General features: G+C 48.6%; 1 long non-coding RNA gene and 1 other non-coding gene across 2 annotated transcripts; both read left to right on the top strand.

Annotated features, from left to right (window-relative positions):
• Positions 1 to 196: 196 nt before the first annotated feature.
• Positions 197 to 270, top strand: Trnat-agu (transfer RNA threonine (anticodon AGU)). The gene has a single exon. It is a non-coding gene; the product is annotated as a tRNA-Thr (tRNA).
• Positions 271 to 6,600: 6,330 nt separating this feature from the next.
• LOC125947333 (uncharacterized) lies at positions 6,601 to 11,611 on the top strand. Its single transcript, XR_007468190.1, has 2 exons — positions 6,601 to 6,688; positions 11,374 to 11,611. It is a non-coding gene; the product is annotated as an uncharacterized LOC125947333 (long non-coding RNA).
• Positions 11,612 to 13,619: the final 2,008 nt, after the last annotated feature.

Here is a 13,619-nt window from a genome sequence, read left to right as displayed (position 1 = left end):
CATTCGTGTAGCCTACTAGCAGCTACAGCTGTTTATCTACGCCCTTCTTCAAACCTTGAACGCATCCCACGAGATCCGGTATGGCGATCTATAAGGAGGTGCCGTCGTCGTGAGGTGAAAGTAAATAAGGAGGTTAATCAGGATCGAGCGGCTATCAATGAGGCCACATACACGCGCCGTCTCAGCAGCTGCCGCCGGCGCCGTGGCTTAGTTGGTTAAAGCGCCTGTCTAGTAAACAGGAGATCGTGAGTTCGAATCTCACCGGTGCCTCGAAATCAGGTCGTTTTTTTTTTTCGTTTTATCTCTGGGTCACCAAATTTTACGTACTTTTCACGCAACAGTAAGTGTGGGATAACTCCTCTGGTATTCTGCTGTTGTCTATCACAAGCGGTAAACAGTCCTCTCAGCACGCTCAGCGAGACTTTTGCAGAGTGCTACCATTCGCAACCGCGTTACCGTGATCAATCGCCGCGAATAAGGGCATCATCGCGTCTAAAGCAAAGGCAAGAAAGATGATGGCAGGGGAAGGCTTGTGAGTGCAAAAAATCACATAAAAATATATAATAAAATGACTACTGACCATTCAATCAGTTTTTTAAAGCGAAGCTTTCTTTGGGAACCCTGTGGACTTTATTCAGCATGACTGCAGAATAATTCTGAAGTCTAACCGAATAAGTCAAGCAATAAAAAAATGAATTATATGCCCAATGCTGGTCATCATCATCGTCATCAACCTATATGTATGTCCACTGCAGGACGAAGGCCTCTTCCTGCAATGATGGTACACTTTTTCTTATTAACGACAGCGGTAAGCTCCCAGTCAATATCTGGCAATGCCTGCCGTATGCACTCTAACCAAATTTTATTTTTGTGCAAGTTTGCTTCTCATCATCAGGGTTCCGTGTGAGTAATTTAGCCTAGATAAACATACTCCTTGACAGACTCTAGAGGCTGACTGGAGATCCTGAATTCCTTGTTCCCCTGCCAGGCTTTTGAATATTATGGCTGTCGTCCGACTACGGCATGCATAGTTTCGGAACAAGGCTTGCAGCATGCAGCTTGTTTGCAGCATGCTGTATGCAGCAGGTAGCTTGGGGGGCGAAGCTTGAGCCACCGAGATAAGAAAAAACGGCGCACTTTCCCCGGAAAGGCGAAGCATAAATTGCGATAGCAAATTAGTAGATAACTATACGGAGTAAGGATAGTAGTTTTATCAGCTGTGTAACTTAGACATGTAGCAGCTCCAGCAGCGCGCAGAACTGTTGTCGACGCCGTCGGCATTTTGTCCGCGTTGGCACTGAACGTGCGCGGCGTTGGTGTCTGTTGCCGGTGCCTCTGGCAGTGCCTCGGAGGTTTTGGACGAGATCAGAATGGGACACTTGTCGAGCAGCGTCGGATGTCTTTACCACCTTCTCGCCTCGCAACGTTTTTATATAAATACGCATTTGTTGCCGTTCGACTCCTTTCCCTCCCTCCCGTCCCCCCACGGCCTTCCGTCCCGTCCCCCCACGGTCGCCTCCCTTCCCTCCCCCCCCGTGGGAGGGGAGGGAAGGGAGGCGACGTTTAGCTGCGGCACCAAGTGCCTATTTATATCAGAGGCTCCGGCAACAGTCACCAACGCCGCACGCATTTTGTGCGAACGCGGGCAAAACGCCGACGGCGTCGACAACAGTTCTGCGTGTTGCCGGTGCTGCTGCATGTCCAAGTTTATACAGCTGATAAAGCTACTATCATTACTCCGTATAGCTCTCTACAAATTTGCTATCGCAATTGATGCTTCGCCTTTCAGGTGAAACTGCGACAACTTTTCCTTTCGCGCACCGAGGAAGACAAAGTCAACAGCCTCATTCACCAGGCATATAAGTCGGCCCTGTCTCTTCCCACATCTACTTCGACGGCTCGGTTACTGTCGATGGGCGTCCACAACTCGCTTACGGAGCTGACGGAGGCCCATCGCACGGCCCAGCTCCTCCGTCTCTCCCGCACTCGGCCGGGTCACGCACTTCTCTCTACCCTTAAACTCTCCCCTTTTCCCCACCTCACTGCCCATCCCTTCCCACGTCTACTCCCTGCTAAAGGCGCAACCACAAGGGAGAAATTTTCGGCGTCGGCGCCAACCGGCTGCACGCGGCGGCGGCCGGCGGCAGAGAACAATGCGCCGCCAGTTCACGCTCGCTCGGCGCCGCAAGTACCGTACCGCAAGACCGAGCAAGCCAGACTGCAGCGCCGACGGCGGAAGTGGCGGTAGACGCAAGAGGCAAACAAACTATGGTGTCCGAGACGGCACGATGCGCAATGTGAGCGAGCTCGGAGGCCATTTACAAAGCGAGCTTCCGGCGTTGCCGTCCGCGAGTGCCTCGTCCGCGTCCCAAACAGCCGATCGCTCGCGCGTGCTCCGACCATTGCAAATGGTGCAGCTTTGTACGGTATTAACGGTATCATAGATACTGATGTACTCTTTCCAGACAGGGACATGCAAGGAACGCCGAAGTGCACACTTAAGGCCCGTCCACGTTACCGGCACGCCAACTCGCCGTACGCCGTTCGCGGGTCGCCGTTTGACGGCGGTTTCGCTCGCGAGCGGCGAGATTTCCTTGCCGTAGACAGGCTGGAACCGGGACCCATTTGTGCTGCAGCCGTACAGTGAAGTGGCCAATCAGTGACCGAGGAGTGGTCACCCTGGCACCGACGGCAGCCTCACCGCCGCTGATCGTTCGGCGACGCCGATATCGTCGCTAGGCCTTCTCCGGCTCATTCGAAAGCTGAAGCTGACGGCGCTTCGGAATGAATCACCGACGCTCACAAGCCGCGATATTTTCTCACCGTTGTTGTCGCTCTTCGCTATAAGTATACACAAAGAACAAAATGCGCTGATATTAGCGGCGCCGTTGGCTGCGATGCGGGCACAACCGAGCTGGTCGTCTGCCGCCGGTAGCCGTGCACTGCAGCTGAGCTCGACAAGTATCGGAGCTCTCGTTCGTGTTTAACGTTCGACAGTGGATATCGTTTTTCATACAATGTAGAATTTACGCGTCACGTAATCTCGAGGAAAGTATTTTGCTAGGAACAGAAGCTGCTGGTGATGCTATCCATGCTATGTGACTGGTGCTACGTTTTTCAGCACAGACAACCGGCGTATATGTTTGCACTAGAGCTACGGACAATTTTTATGAAGTTTTAAAACTGCATGTAGTCCTTGCTTAGTAAAAACAATTGTTCTGTTAGCGCAACATTTTGCAAAACTGACCGGCTAATTTCGGTGCCAAGGATCTGGCCACATGGCGCCACGCTTGAAATACGTCGAAGCCGAGAGTCTCTTGTGGTTGAGAGCCGTCAATACACCTCGTTGAGCGTCCACGCCGCGTGCCGCCGGCCGGCGCCGACGCCGGAAATTCGTCGGAAATCCGTTCCTTGTGGTTGGGCCTTAACCGTTAATTGCCTCCCTAAAAATATGCACCCTGAACATCACTCCTCCCGTAGAGCAGCGCGAGCCTCTGCGCTCTGGCGTCAGTACGAACGCAACCCGCCGTGGCTTATGTGCATGCCCCCCGTACCGCCACTACCCAGCCCATGCCCTTGCAGTCACTGACAACTCTTTCTGACCCACTTTTACTCTTACACTTCGACCTCTGTCGAGGCCGAAGAGGCTGCTATTGCCCTTGCCATCACGCAAATCTCCACGGAATACATTTTCAGTGACTCCAAGCCTGCAGTCTACAAGTACGCGGTTGGACGGGTGGCACCCCCGGCCTCCGGTATCTTGCGTTCCGACGCGTTCCAATCCGAATCATCTGGGTGCCCGCTCACGCGGCCCATACTGGCAACGAGGCGGCCAATTCCATCGCTCGCGATTCAACGGACCGAGCAAGCCCGCCACCGCCGGGAATGGATGCGCGCGACGCGCTCCTAACGTACCACGATATCACCTTGCACTACCGCCTCTCTCGTCTCACCTTCCCACCACCGCACAAATCCCTTTCCCAGCACCAGCAAAACTTGCGGCGCCACCTTCAGGCGCACACCTTTCTTACTTCCGCATGTCTTGCCCTCTTCCACCCCGGGACGTACTCGCCGGCCTGCCGCTTATGTGACAGCTCCCGCGCCAATTACGATCACATCTTATTCTCCTGTGCGACACACTTGCCCCCTGCCTTTTGGCACCTAACCAGTCCGCAGCAGTGGGAGGCTGCTCTCTCCAGCAACGAGCCGAATCTCCAACTCCGGCTGGTGACCTGGGCAGAGGACGTCGTGACTGGGCACGTCCTGGACGTCACAACAAGCAACCTGAAGGCCGCGCACAACGCTACTTTTTTTAATTTTCTTTACTTAGCGCCTTCTCAGTAAAAGTTTTCCACCACTACCACCATAATTTCAACGCCGTTGGACTTCATAAGGAACCTCACGGCGATGGCGACGCCGATGGCAGATATCTGCTTGGAGTGTCCATATAATTGCTATTGCAATAAAATCACAAGGCGTAAGGGTGCCAGTATGCTGCCGCCGTAGTTCCGCATGACGGATACCACGGCATAGAGCCGCCGCGGTTACGCGAGGAATCGAGACAAATTCGGAGCAACTCAGTCTATAAGGACAGAACTGTGGTAGGCGCGTTGCTTCTAAATGTACCATACTTGTAATCAGCCAAGCCATTTTAAAAATACTGTTTATTGTTAAATTCGACTTACTAATTTTCAACGTGGGCTGGTTGGTTCTTCGGCATATTTTGACAAAAAGCAGCACGTAGACGAAAAAGCGCTCTATTTTCGGAAAAACACGTAATCCCATTCCCATTTTATTCCGGGCAAAAGGAGCTTAATTCCATTTCCATTCCATTCATCCAAGCATAGTCGCCATTCCATTCCCATTCCATTCCGGGGTTGCGAAAATGTGGAATGATTCCGGAGTCATTCCAATTCCGGAGTGTTAACTCCGCACCACTGATGTAGGTATAGTTCAGTATGGGACTAAAGGCGGCCTTTGTAGCAAATAGCTGATAGAAAGCATTCCACAGCGCTATCAGTGTTTAAGAATGGCGCCGAATTTCGCTAGCTTTAGTGGAAGAATTATGGTATCCATCGAAACCAGATTTGATAAAAGTTAGGGGCGACGACGTAAAGGCCGATATGTATGCGAAATAAAAGTACGTGCATGACAGAAAGCCCTTACTGAAAATTCAACAATCAAGTGCTCGCAAGCGTTACATGCGGGCAACCTTTTAACGTTTCGGTATAATTACTGTGAACTGACATTCATGATGCAACCGCTCGAAGCAACAACAGGGCGCGTGTTCACCCCAAAAATGTGCAGAAACTATCGACGATGATTACGCGAACAGGACAAACTAACTAACCTAGCAAACGAATGAAGGAACGTTTTCCTTGCCAAGCGCTTCACAAAGCTAACGCTTCATTCCAGCAATTCTACGGACAACAGCTACTGCAAAGGGGTCATTCTACTCCGGGCGCGGGCTCAATCTTGAAAGCGATCTGCGATCCGGACAGAGTGCGTCAAATGCTGATAGCTTCGTGTGCGCTGTGTTTGCGCTGCTCAGTTGCGAGATGCAGCACGAAGGTGAATTCGCTCGCTGCTGCTGACGCGCTTCCTCACTCCAGCGTATTCCCAGTCATCGAATGAGATGTGTTCATGTTTGCTTGTGCGAGCGTGACAGCATGCTTGTTGATTCAATTAGTATGCCTATGTTTACAAGGTGATACAGCCGATAAAGCTACTCTCATTAGTTCGTAAAACTGTCCACTAATTTGCTGTGGCAATTAACGCTTTGCCATTCGGACGAAACTGCGACCTTTTTGATTATGATTATGAGGTACCTACTATGGCACATACCCACAGCGAGGGATTGTTCAAGAAGCGTGTCTGTGCATTGATAACGATGATGATAGCGGATTGGCCTAAGAACGGGTGGTACATATTGTGCCACGAACAGGTTCTTTCAGATTATCGGCACGAGTTGATGATGTACGATATGATCAATTACATACTGTGGGACATACGCACAACGCCGATTATTCACGTTGCGCATCCGCATGTTGACGATAATAGTGGTTATTTCCATACCCACATATATGCCCACAACGGGCAACCAGCCAAGAAACGGTCGGTACATTTCAAATTAATGGTAATAATAATAAATGCTAAAATATAAGGATATATATGGTTTGTGGGATTGCGTAGCACGCATCAGTGAGCACATGTGCGTGCGCCAGCTACATTTACGCCAAAAATGAAAGAATGAAGTGGGCACATTTAAAGTATTCCATGAAAGGCTACATGAAAGCTTCGTTTCACATAGATTCCCAACATGTGCGTCGGATTTGCATAACTGTTATTTATTTTTTATCTTTTTTGGGGCACAGGGAGGGGCTGTTAGTGATACATCGTGATTCTGTGAGTCTATGGCTACAGGTGCGTTAGTATTTTTTCCGTCTAAGTGCTGCAGCCTGTGTGCCAAAAAGAACGGTCATTTAAATGCTTGACGCGTTCCCTCTACGGAGAGGGGCACAGGGTACGCATTTTTAGATTGAAACACGACCCGCTCCTGTAGTAAAACGAATTCCAAATAACCTTAGAAATATGAACTTCCTTACAGATTCCACTGTATTGCCGGGCGAGTACTACTACACGGATTATCGCACCTGTCTGGTCATGGGTATCGAATTTCAAGGATATCGTAAGCTTCTTTTTTATGTTATCTGTAGGAGCGACAGGTCCTGTTTCAGTAGTTATGTGTTGCAATCAAATCTGTTATCACTATATTATTTATAATTGTGACACTTTTCCTCAATTATGTTCAATGCAACAGGTACGTGTGCGACATTTATGCGCCGCAGAAGTTGAGCAGAAGTTGTGTACGCATGTACAAATATTTTTACAGTAGATCCAAAAATCACCCGCCGTTGTTACTTAGAGGATTTGGCGTTACGCTGCTAAGGTAGCGGGATCAAATGCCGGGCGCCGCGGTCGCATTTCGGTGGGGGCGAAATGCAAAAACGCTTGTGCGTCGTGCATTGGGTGCACGTTTAAGGACCCCAGGTAATCAGAATTAATGTGGAGTCCCCCACTACGGCATGCCTCATAATCAGACTTCTTTTTGGCACGTAAAACAAAATAATTTAAAAAAAAACATGATTTAAAAGTCAGCCCGTAAAGACAGGCCCTTAAACTATAGGATAGGTACCCTAGACCTCGATTATACCTATCAACTTTGGTAAAACCACTGACGTATTCATGATAACATTTATTTCAACGCAGTACAAAGTGGCTACATTTCTCGACTACCGTGCTCCACTATCAAAAAGGTTATAGATCCCGCAATTCCATATCCAGTATCCTTATGCCGCATGTGAAATCACATGGGATTTATTCCATAGTTTTCGTGTGTGATTATTGGATATGAGGTTGTGGAACACGTTTATTTTACAGCGAATCTGTATACCTCTCCTTGGTCGGAAAATTTCGTGGCTTAAACACAAAACGCCATTTCCGATACCAGTTGTGCGATAGCTTCGCCGAGCTGGGGGACAGAGAACTGAGGGAGGGAGAAAGCAGAGTATAAAAAAATTACACCATCTTCCCGTAGGGGAACCCTGAGTAGTATGCGAAGCAGCCATTGGGTCGACTCAAGTTCCCATTAGTTTTCAGTTCGTCGTTTCCGTTAGGTTGAGGTACGTAGCTACCGGCTTCGTGAGCCCGAAGTACGGGATCGGCTTGTCACCGCTGACGTTTCGTGGCAGCGTCTCGAGCCCTCTTCTCCGCGGCCCTGTCCACGGCGCTGACACTGGCGTTGACGCTCGCGCTGTCCGTGGCACTCATTGCGGTGTTGCGGGAGGAGCGGAGCGCGCGCGCGCGTCATTATACCGCGAGCTACAGTGGCGCCTACCGTCGCGCCTCTAACCTAAGCTATAGTGCCTAGAAGTATATTCTAGGCACTGTACCTAAGCTGCTTCGCATTATCGCGCGCGGAGCCACAGGCGTTGCCATTCGTTGCGCAATCCAGAGAGGCGAGGAGCGTCGGAGAGGAGAGGAGGAATTGTTAGAGGAGAGGAGGGGGAGGAGGATGCGCATGAGCAGATCGGGTGTGGACGCCGGCGCTGAGCCGTGCTCCCTCAAGGGCTGCAGAAGATAGCGCCAATCTTTCCCTTTCCCTCAAGAACCACTTACCGCACGCCCGAGGGCATAAGATGCTTCACATCTAAAATGATGATAAGTGGTTCTTGAGGGAAAGGGAAAGGTTGGCGCTATCTTCTGCAGCCCTTGAGGGAGCACGGCTCAGCGCCAAGATATAGCATCGCGCAGCATAGCGGATGCGAGGTGGAGAGGAGGGAGGCGTGTGGTAGTGGGACGCGTAGAGCTGCTGCCAACGCCGATCGCGTTTCCCCGCGTTCGCGCCGAACGCGACTGGTGTCCGTGACTGCAGCCGATGCCTCTGGCAGCCGCTCGGCAGGTTTCGAGCAGCCGTGACTGGACACTCGTCGCTTCCGAAAGACTGAAGCGAGCGCTAGGGAAGCTGAAACCAAGCGTCGCAGAAGAGAACATGCCGAGTTTAGAATAAGGGAAGCCGAGAGTTCACTTAGGCGAAGAAATGAAGATCCGGAGGCTTGTGAACGTGGCCGGTTGAATTGATCGCGATACTAAGCAGACTATTGTGAAAAAATCCTGAACGCCAGGAAATTAAGTGTGTGGTTTGCCACTACATTACTAGGCTTTCCCCAGCTCCACTGGTCTCTGGTGTTTGCGGTAGCAGAGCCACGCATCACTTGTACAGCGCAGCTGCGTACCCCTCGTTGGTCGGAAAATTTCGTGGCGTCAACGCAAAACGCCAGGTTCACAATTGAAGGCAAACGGCATATCTTACCTATACACCATATCTTACCTATACACCATATATATATATATATATATACTTTATAATTCGTCGTATGTATATATATATATATATATATATATATACGACGTGTGTTCAAAAAGCAGTGGCTTAGCTCGGCTATGCCAGGATATACGTAGCGTTAGCAAAGGTTCAGCTGATTATTCTTAGCTTATTCTTAAGCTTATTCTTAAGATAAGATTATTCTTATGAGTCAAACTTCTCCGTTCTTCTGCGCTGTTGAGAAGCATTTGCGCTCTCCTTCTCCATGGCTATACCACACTGGCAAACGCCAGTCAGAAGCGCAGCGGCCCGAGCGCAGTGTCAGACGGCGACTGCACAGCGAGCGCGCGCCGGCGCCAGTGCGTCTACCACGGCTACGACGTCACTCCTCTGGAATGCGCAGACCGGCGGCGGTGAGTCGCGCGCGGCGGCGGCGGAGTGCGCGAGAGGTGCCGGCTCCGGTGGCTCCGGTGCGCAAGCCGTGTGACATCACTGATCCTTGCGCATGCGCAGCACGGCTCTTGATGTGCCGCGCGAAACGGGCTTGGCTAGGCCAGTGTAGCTAACGCTACAAAATAAACCGAACTTTTGAACTAGCGCGCCAACCGGCAAAGGGAGCACGCTGCGGCTACTGAACGCATGCAGCGGCAGGTTTAGACAACAAACTGCCATTTGCCGCGTTTCGCTCGTACCGATAGTTGGCGAGCTACAGCCGCTGAAGTGAGCACATGAACAAGCGGTTCTTCAGATTGGTGCCAAAGTGACAATGAAGGAATGGGAAGAACAGTGTGTGTGTGTGTGAAGTTCTGCTACAAACTTGGGGAAAACTTTCAGAGACATTTCAGTTGCTTATCCAAGCTTACGGGGAGGACTGTATGAGTCGCACGCAGTGCTATGATTGGTTCAAGCGTTTTGAAGACGGAAGAATGTCGGTCGGTGACGATGCCAAGCCTGGATGACCTTCCACATCCACAGATGATGACCTCGTCGAGAGAGTTCGAACTGGGATTAGTGGAAATTGTCGTTTGACTGTTCAAGAAGTCGCTGGCAAAGTGGGTATCGGCGTAGAATCATGTCATGAACTTTTGAGTGACAAACTTGGGATGCGTCGTGTCAGCGCAAAATTTGTGCCGCATTTGTTGACTGACGAAGAGAAGCAGACCCGTTTTGAAATCAATCAGGTACTGCTCGCCGCTGCCAATAACGATGAAAACTTTCTTAAGAACATCACAACAGGCGGTGAGACGTGGGTTATATGGCTGTGATGTTGAAACGAAAGTGCAGTAATCGAAGTGGGTGGCCAGATGTTCCCCTTGTCAAAAAAAAAAAGCACGCATGAGTCGGTCAAAAATGAAGGTGATGTTGTTTGTGTTTTTTGACTGCAAAGGCATTGTACGTCAGGAATTTGTGCCACATGGTCAAACGGTAAACACAGAAGTTTAACAGGGAATCCTAGCACGTTTGAGAGATTCTGTGCGCAGTAAGAGGCCTGAATTGTGGGAAAATCGGGCTTGGATGTTGCATCATGAGAATGCCCTGGCTCACGCGTCGCTACTTGTGCGCAGCTACTTAGCGAAACACCACACTCCTGTTGTGCCCCACCCACCATATTCTCCGGACCTAGCCCCAGCAGAATTTTTACTATTCCCCAAGCTGAAAACCAGCTTGTAAGGACATCGTTTCCAAACCGTAGAGGAGATCCAGGACAATGTGAGAAGAGACTAGCGCGCCATTCCAGAAAGTGCGTTCCAGGAGGCTTTCCAAAAATGGAAAAAAAGATGGGAAGAGTGCATTGCCAGTAGAGGGGACTACTTTGAAGGGGACAGCGCTTAAAATGTTGTGCCATTAGCAGTAAAGGTGATATAGCAAAAGGTCGGTTTCTTTTTGAACACACCTCCTATATACTTAGTGACGTCGCCACGCTTTCATATATAAAAGGAAGACCCGTCTAGGAACTCATTCAGTTCATGCATTCAGTTCAGTTTATGCCGTGGGTAGACCACGGAAATAACGACACCAGAAGAACAGCTTGAATACAATGCTCGACCATGTGTAGTGTTTGATACAGCTTCGCTGGATGTTCACGTTCGCAGGGCGGGATGCCGGTCATTTTTTAAAATTTAATTTTATCAACGAAGTACAAAGTGGCTTCATTTCTCCAGTATCAAAAAAAGCCATAGGTCCCGCAATTCCATATCCAGTATTCTTAAGCGGAATGTGAAAACGCAAGGGTTTCATTCCATAGTTTTCATGTGGGATTATTGGATATGATGTTATGGAACACTTTCATTTTTTTTTTCATGTGGACATCATTGGCTTATTACCTATAACAAGTATTTTCATGGTCTCTATGGTGTCTAGGACTAATTCATGCCACCGGACGGTGCTCCGTTGTAATTTTGTGTATCACGATCTAACATTCCAATGCCAATTAAGAAGTGTCGCTAACCAGTACAACCACTTACTGTTAACACTCCTTCTTATTTGAGAATGCATGTTGCATGCAACTCCAGAGTTCAAATACAGCGTGCCAGAAAAATGCATCCATTACTTCGAGAAAACCTGCGGCGCAAGTGTGAGCCTTCACAGCAGAGACCACTGCAAGGACCACAAAGGCGACGGGAAATGAAGAAGCACTGCCAAGGGCATTGGGAGCCCGGCACTCAGTAAACTTCCGGGGTTTATCAACAATCTATGCCTACAAATAAATACTAGATTTAGCATTTACTCCCTTAGCAAACTCATCTCCTCCCTACAAAAGAAGAAAAAAACATGCTTGCTGTGTCTGAAGAGGCTTCGCAAGCCAGATAAGAAGCAAGAACGAGAGACAGATGGGCGACGCTGCCTTGAAGTTGCCGCACCAGCTCACAGTGACGTCATTGATCTTGATGCTGTCGGATCTCATGGATCCTGATTTTAATATCCGTAAAGATTAAGTGCAAGAAGGCCCAAAGGAAAGATAAGAGATAAAGCCTAGACAGCTGTAGGGTGAACATCGCAAGTTTCAAGAACTTGTGGGAGGCGGCGCGATGAGGTAGCCGCGGCGGGAACGGTTTGCATAAGTCGGCCAGCCATGGCGCCGATGGATGTCGGAAGCAGAATATAGACGCGGCCATCAGGTCTATCGCGCTAGCGTGTTCCCCTCTCGCGTTACATGTATACATGAGCCATCTTCTTCAACAGCTCTGCAGGCCATAGCCGCGTCGCTTACATTTGTCCAAGGCTTACTGTACCACAACTTCCCAATACGAAAAGATCCTGCGAAATCCGCGCCATGAAGTTGACGTTACGCCACAAAACTAGCGTTACGCCACAATATTAAAAATGATTTTATTCATCATTTTACATTTTTTAGCCTCCTTAAGTCTAATTCACGAAAATAAATTTTACATTTTTTAGCCTCCTACAGTCTAATTCACGAAAATAAAATTCAAAAGAATACTTTACCAGTCTAAACTGTCTTTTTTTTTGGTTTCTCATTAGCGTCATTTTAACAAGCTTGCTCAAAGGAAAACACAGCGAGCTTGCGTTTGAGCGTTTAGGGTTGGTACGACTGCGTGCCCGTACCATAAGTTACAATTGGGCTCATTACTTTTTATTATCTTATTACTTCTTTAGTGACTCATGATTTTAGGGATTTTAGTGGACTGTCTATGCGCAGCAGTCATTTCGTTCAGTGGCGTTGTTATGATACCACTGATTGCATTTCTTGACAGGCAGTACGATTGGATAGAAAATATAGAAATTGACGACTGAGAGCACTTATTTCCTTCTCATCTCATTTATATCTCATGTTAATAATGAAATGACCCTTCTTTATATTTCTTCACATGCGAAACACAATTCTTCGAAAGAAAAGTTTCGAGGCGTTTTGTCAGCACAATTTAAATTATAAGTTACGAACGAACTTAAGAACTCACATCAATCAGTGTTGTCCTCTAAACAATAAAAAAATTAAAAAATGACTTGAGGCACCGGTGAGATTCGAACTCATGATCTCCTTTAGAAAACAGGAGCTTTAGCCAACTAAGCCACGACACTTCTTTTCATTTCCGGTAAGCGTTAGTACATAGGAATACCAACATAACTAACATATGTACACACACAGATGGATGTCTCATCCGTTAAGTATAAATGATAAGCACAAGCAGCCTGTCATATTGTCACAGGCGTTGTACAGACTTTCTTAAGATTGGCCAGGGGTTCCATCCTGGCCATCCAAGGTGGAGGACATACTTGTATTGCAACCACATCAAGAAAACGTGTTATTTGTTCTTGGAAATACACATGGGCTGGTCTTCTATCGGGATCGCAATAGAATCCTGCCATGTGGGAGCGCCATATAAAGTAGCGGCCAGTCAGCATAAACTGATCAAAAGGTTTTGTCATCGTCATCTATCGGCAAATATCTGCTGCCACGTGGGCTAAAAGGAAATTCTTTCTTTTTGTGCGCTGTAATACATCCCAAAAGTATACTCCCGCCCAGCAGTGTAAAAAAAAAACATGGTCTATTGTCTCAGGTTGTTTGCATATGATACATTGTCTCAGCCCCATGGCATGTAAAAGCCTTTTTCTTCTAGGAACGTTGCTATTGAAAGTGTACCTGTGTGTAGTTTGAAAAAGAAACGTTTCATACCTGGCGGTACCTGCATTCCTTTGACGCGTTTGAAAACATTCTGGCCTGGGCCTCGACTATATATGGCGCTGTACAGAGGCGGAGACCGTGAATAAATAT

The sequence above is a fragment of the Dermacentor silvarum genome, chromosome 8 (assembly GCF_013339745.2).
Source record: "Dermacentor silvarum isolate Dsil-2018 chromosome 8, BIME_Dsil_1.4, whole genome shotgun sequence".
In the NCBI taxonomy this organism is placed as follows: domain Eukaryota; kingdom Metazoa; phylum Arthropoda; class Arachnida; order Ixodida; family Ixodidae; genus Dermacentor; species Dermacentor silvarum.
This window is presented reverse-complemented; position numbering and strand designations above follow the sequence as displayed.